Here is a 6,137-nt window from a genome sequence, read left to right as displayed (position 1 = left end):
TTACCTCTGTAGTATGGGTTAATGTGAAGCTGTGCCAGCAATCCCGTACACTTGGATGCGTACAGATTTGCTTCTGTTTGTTTTCCCAATCTGTAGAAGCACTGATAGACATTGCTTTGCTGTAGTCAGACCCATTAACCATTCAACACCTAACAATAATTAGTTCACCTACTACTCCTTGAAACTGCCAGGTTTTGTATTTCTCCCATTCTTGTCTAGTGTACAACTTATCTTCATGTGTGACTACTGTTAGTAAGTTCAGACCCGTGACATTTCCCATAGATCCGGTGGATTGTAGGAAGGCTTGAGACCAGGGCCACTCAAAGGGGTTCCCTGTTGCCTCTGCCAATTGGGGTGTGATGTTAGAAAAAAGGTTCACACTTTGGGTCTGAGAGAGTGTAATTACAGCACTCGGTGTGGGTTTTGGTACAGTGTTTATCTTGAATGTGTAAACCAAGCCTCTTAGTCCTAATGGACTAGCTGTGTCATCATCCCAGCGGCATGTCACATAAGTGGGTTTGACCAAAGTAAAACTGTACCAGCAATCAAGTGATTCATCATTACAATCCCTTGTAATTGCAACATTGGTGGTTTTGGTATTGGAAACATAACTACCAACATGTTCCTGGTGACAACACAGAGTAAGGGGACTTTCTATTTTGGAACACCTCCATTTCTTCGTGGGACATAATTTTGCTGAGGGGATGTCCAGATGATTCCTTCCACCTGCTTCCATAAAATTTCCACCAATTATGATGGAGGTGGCTCTTTCATGGAGGGTTCCTTCCACCTTTCTGCATGTTACCACAATTGACTCACCAACCGTTCCTGTCAGGGCTCAGATCAACTCATTCTGGTCCGACCTCCACTCATTCGGGCAGTAAACCTTGGAGTCATGCTGCACTAGGGTTGCCAGGCTCGGGTAATGGCCCTTGGGATAGGTTCCAAGGACACTGGTGTGCGGAACGATGGCTTCGGGTCACAGCTGCTCACCAGGGGATTGTCCATGAAATTGTGGTAAAATGCAGAAAAGTATTAGCAAGGTTATCATGTTTTCAGATGATTCTCATGTCCCTCAGGGTTCTCCTGTAAAAGCAAGAACAACAAAAAATCCTGCCACTGAGAGGCAGAAAGAGTTTAAAATGAGGGGATTATCCAGCGTGTGTGTATGCGGTGCTCTTTTCCAAGAGCGACAGAGGCTACCCACGCTTATTTATTCAGAAGGGTTTTCAGCACAAGTGGTACCTCACCCACCGTGAGCTTTCATTGGCCTCCTAATTGCTGGGCCTTGTCCTGGGGGGCCCGCTGGGGCTGCAGCCAGTGCTGGCTCCCACTGAGGCTGCCTGGCCCAGAGCACCCCCAGGGGCACAGGGCGGAGGCAAAGCACGGTGGGGAGGAGCAAGAGCAGGGACGAGATTGCCCTTGAAAGGCAGAGGCGCTCTGGGGCCCGCTCCTGGCCAGGGAGCCTGCCCAGAGCCGTGCCCTGCTGGCCGGGGCCTTGAGGGACAGCTGTGCAGCTGGGCCAAGCTGTGCCAGCAGCTCCAGCCGTGCTGGGGAGCCTTGCCAGCTCTGGGCCCTGCTGTGCAGGAGGCTCCCTGTGTGCCACTGGCAGCTGGGGCCTCAGCCACCTCCTCTTTCCACAGCTCCACCTCTGGACAAGAGTTGTAAGACAGTGGCTGCACCTCACACCCAAACAGCAGGAGCAGCTCCTCCAGCAGTTAGAAGGGCCTGCGCAGCCCTGTCAAGAGTTCTGAGAAGAAGACTGCAGAACAGCCATCGACAAGGAAATCTCCTATTCTCCTGGCGATCCCACTGCCACCTCCTCTCCTCATGTATATCCCCAAGCTACTTTCATTTCTTTTTTGATCCTCCTCTGTCCCGTCCCGACTACTTCTATAGACCCCAGGAGCAGCGTAGCACCATCCAGCCCCTCCTGAGGCCAACATGTCCCTTCCTCCCCTGAGCCCCCTGGCCCTGCCATCTAAACAACACTGAAGTTAACCCTGCTCTCTGCCAGGCCAGGTGATGGCCCTTTCTTTTGTTGCACTAAAGGGAAGGTGCCGTCACCCCAGTGTTTGGGTGGCAGCAGCAGCAAAGCCAGGCCGGCAGCAGCACTGGCTGAGCTCCATGGCCAGGAGCAGCCGTGGATGCCCACGGTGTGGGCAGGCAGGAGCCAGGCAGGGGCTGCAGTGACCAGCGGCAGGGTCCCGAGGGCTGGGGGAGCCCAGGGGGCAGGCAGCAGCATGGGGCCCCCGAGAAAAAGAAACCCCATTTGCTTCATTTCTCACTTTTAAATATTAGAAATTTGTAGAAATATTTCAAAATCCTTTTTCTGTAGAGACACATCCCCAAATATTTCTTCCCAATTCCTATAGTAGTTAAAGATTTTTCTAAGTAGTTTTAGAATCGAGGAAAAGTGACCTCATTTTGTCTTCACTTTTCATTTTTAGAAATATTTAGAAATATCTCTTGTAGAGAGAAATCCCCAAATGTTTCGTTCCTGTTTCCACAACACATCCGTATTTTTGAAACTACTTTTAGAGTTCTGGAAAATATTTTGCCCTCATACAATAAAAAATAAAATTGCATTTGAGTGGTAATCCTTATTCTAGAAAGAAGTAAGACCCCTTCAACCAGCCACCCTGCTGCAGAGGCTCTTTTCCCACAGAAGCTTTGTACGTAGTCACAACCAACATACATAAAACCTTTTCCCAGATATTTCCTGGGATTTTTGACAAGCTCACGTCTTAGTCTTCTCAGACAAACTTTGAGCACAGTGGGAATCTCTTCAAGTTACCACCTTTGTTTGCTTCTGGTGGAACTCCCTCACTTCTAGAGCAGGGCCTTCTCTCAGCTTCCTGCTGCCCCCGGGCTCTCCTCCCGGCCTGCTGGGCTTGGTTGGGTGGCACAGCCTGTGCCAAGGGGCGGCAAGGTGCCTGCAGGCCCCAGCTCTGGGGGAAACGGAGAACGTCCTGCCCGCATCCACCGTGCTGCCAGCTCAGCAGTGCAGCACAGCACGGGCTGACGCTCCCCATTGCTCCCACAGGTGCAGCTGGAACCACAGCACATGTTCCTGATGCCCAGAAGGGCCTTGGAAGGGGTTTCTGTCAGGGAACAGGCTGCTGGCTGGGGTTCCCAGCAGGCCTGCTTGTTTTGGAGCTTATCTTCATCTTATTTTCCATCCGAATTTGGACTTACTTGAAGAGAAGACAGTGAGTGTTTAGTTCACCTTTCCCTCAAACAGCTTCTTTTGAAAGTCTACTGTACTTAGAAAACATTGCCAATGAGGCTGCAGTGTAGGTGTGGCCAGTCCATGATTGTTTAAAGAACTCTGCTGAGGGTTCTGCTGCTGCCCAGAGCATTCATTGGCCTCCTAATTGCCGTGCCTTGCCCTGGGGGGCCCTCTGGGGCTGCAGCCAGTGCTGGCTCCCACTGAGGCTGCCTGGCCAAGAGCAGCCCCAGGGGCACAGGACAGAGGCAAAGCACAGTGGGGAAGAGAAAGAGCAGGGACGAGATTGATCTTGAAAGGCAGGGGAAGGGAGAATGTCGCTTATCGGAGGGAGCCCCAAAGAGCGGCTGGAAGAGGTGCCAGCTGATCAAGGAGCCCCGAGGAGCAGAGGGAGGGCGTATCGGCTGACGGAGTGTCCCGAGGAGCGGCTGGGGAGAGTGGGGGTGTGCGTTGGCGGGGAGGAGCGGCCGGAGCGCTTGCACGGTCCGGTGGTGGGGAGGCCGGCGGGGCTGTCGGAGCAGGCTCAGCCCGGCCGGTGGGCACGGCCAACGTCGTCCGCCCGCAGGACCACGGCGCAGTTCCTGTTGGAGGCGGACCTGCACGGGCTGCTGAAGCTGGACACGCTGATCCCGAACGCGCCGCCTGCGCGATGGCAGCGCAAGGCCATGGAGAGCAGCCCTGGGCCCAGCCCCGTCGGCGTGTCGCCCATGAAGCCGGCCAGTCGCTCCCACAGCTCCAGCAAGACGCCGTCCACGACAGCCGGTGAGCGCCGGCCACCGGCGGCAGAGGTTGAGTGCGGGAGCCTCGCCCAGGCTGCTTGTCCGTAGCCATGGGGCTCTGGGCTCCCTGCCACGCTGCCCTACCGGCTGCTGCTCAGGCAGGAGGAGGTGGGCTGTGCTCCTGACAGCCACCCACCTCCTTGCCAGCATGAGGGGCAGAGCTCTGAGCACTGGGGCTGGCCAGCTGCTGTTCGCCCAGCTGAGCCTTGCTGGCACAGCTGAATGCTAGGACGAGTGTGGGCAGGACTGTCAGCTGACAGCTTTACATCCTGTAAGCGTTTCTGTATCTTCCCCTTATCTCTGGACTCTGGAATTGTTGCACTAAACCCAAGTGCACACAGTCCCTAACGAACTTGGTGGCAGGGAGGAAAATATATGTTAGTTGTGACTGGGTGGCATGAGACCTCAGAGTCCTACTTGTCTGGTGGGTGTGATGGGTGGAAGAGTGTTGGGTTTGCTCCCGTGAAAGCTCTAATACAGGCTGTTAAATAGGTGTAAGACAATATTTTCATATGTGAATGCAGGTAAATCTGGATCCAAAATTCAAAGCTACCCCACAAAGGCCGGGGGGGATCGCTACATTCCCAACTGCAGCACTATGCAGATGGAGATGGCAAATTTCCTCCTAACCAAAGAGAATGACCCTGCTGAGGATTCCCCTACCAAGAAGGTGAGCATGTTGCTAAGTTACAATTGCTTCAACAACCGCTACTCCTTCCTGCCCCTTTACAGAGCAGTGAACAATAGGTTCTATCAAGTGGGCACACGGGACTGACAAGTCCCAGCCATCACTACTTGCAGCTCTGGGCTTCAGGAGCCTAGGATGAGAGTGAAGCTGTAGATACTGCCATGCACTCTAAGCCTATGCTGCTTCTGGTAGCAAAATTTAGCTTTTGACTAATGAGGCTTTAAAATGTAGCAGGCAACACAAACACAAAGCTGTGAGCCTATGCAAAGTGAAACTGCTGGTGGTAGCTACTCTAGGACAATGTCTCCACAGGGAACACTTCTGGAATTTTTTACACTGTCTTCTGAAATCTGTTTGTGAAGCATTTGGTCGCTTTGTGGCTGTGGCTTTTCCCACTGGCAATGACACTGAATTTGCCATTGTGTGAAAATGTGAGCAGGACGATGTATGAAAGTCTGAGGAAAAACTGCTTTGACCTGCCTCTGTGTGACTGACCCTTGCAGCACAGGCAAACATCTTCAGATTCTAAGAGAAGGGGACTTAGGTGTCTGTTTAAATTGCAGTATGGGAATTGTTTTCAATGCATTGCACTGAGGGTGATTTGTCTCTGTAGGAGCAACAGAAAGCCTGGGCAGTGAATCTGAATGGTTTTGATGTAGAAGAGGCAAAAATCCTCCACCTCAGAGGAAAACCACAGAATGCTCCAGAAGGTATGATACAGGCTCTGTGTGAGCTGAATCAGCAGGAGAGATCAGGTCAGGGGAACAGCAACACAGAGGCTCTGTGTGTGGTCACAGGAGAAATCAACTGGTTTCTGAGAGCTGTACAGGCTGGAGTCTCCTTTCTTAAGGCTCCTGAGGTCGAGGGAGGGCATAACAGTTAGAGTGAATTTATTTAGGAGAGTTGCTATGACTGCCAGTTGGTCACCTGTTACAGGGCTTGCAAGGGTCTTCAGGGTGAAGAGAGAGACGAGAATCTTGACCTCATGTTCAGAAGGCTTGATTTAATATTTTATGATATATATTACATTATTACTGTACTAAAAGAAATAGAAGGAAAGTTCTCAGAAGCTAGCTAAGCTAAGAATAGAAAAAGAATGAATAAACAAAGGGCTGTGTCTCAGCAGAGAGTGAGACCCAGCTCTGCCTTGAGTGGTCAGTAAATCCCAACATCCACCCGCGACCAATCACACATCCACCTGTTGCATTCCCCAGCAGCAGATAACCATTGTTTACCTTTTGTTGCTGAGGCCACAGCTTCTCAGAAGGGGGAAAAATCCTAAAGAAAGGATTTTTATGAAAAGATGTCGGTGACATTTCACCTATACTGCAGGTTCCAAACCTTCCTGAAGTCTGTAAGAGCATCAAACCCTCTGCTCTGCACTTTCTAGCTTAAACTGCAACTAAATATAATGGGATTTAAAAACCCAAGTGTTTGTCAA

General features: G+C 51.5%; 1 long non-coding RNA gene across 1 annotated transcript; it reads left to right on the top strand.

Annotated features, from left to right (window-relative positions):
• Positions 1–3,935: 3,935 nt before the first annotated feature.
• On the top strand, positions 3,936–5,391 carry LOC132080793 (uncharacterized). Its single transcript, XR_009419614.1, has 3 exons — positions 3,936–3,991; positions 4,533–4,678; positions 5,310–5,391. It is a non-coding gene; the product is annotated as an uncharacterized LOC132080793 (long non-coding RNA).
• The last annotated feature ends 746 nt before the right edge of the window (positions 5,392–6,137 follow it).

Source organism: Ammospiza nelsoni, chromosome 17 (genome assembly GCF_027579445.1).
Source record: "Ammospiza nelsoni isolate bAmmNel1 chromosome 17, bAmmNel1.pri, whole genome shotgun sequence".
Taxonomy (NCBI): Eukaryota; Metazoa; Chordata; class Aves; order Passeriformes; family Passerellidae; genus Ammospiza; species Ammospiza nelsoni.
The sequence above is the reverse complement of the archived record's forward strand: the minus strand, read 5'-3'. Positions and strand labels throughout refer to the sequence as shown.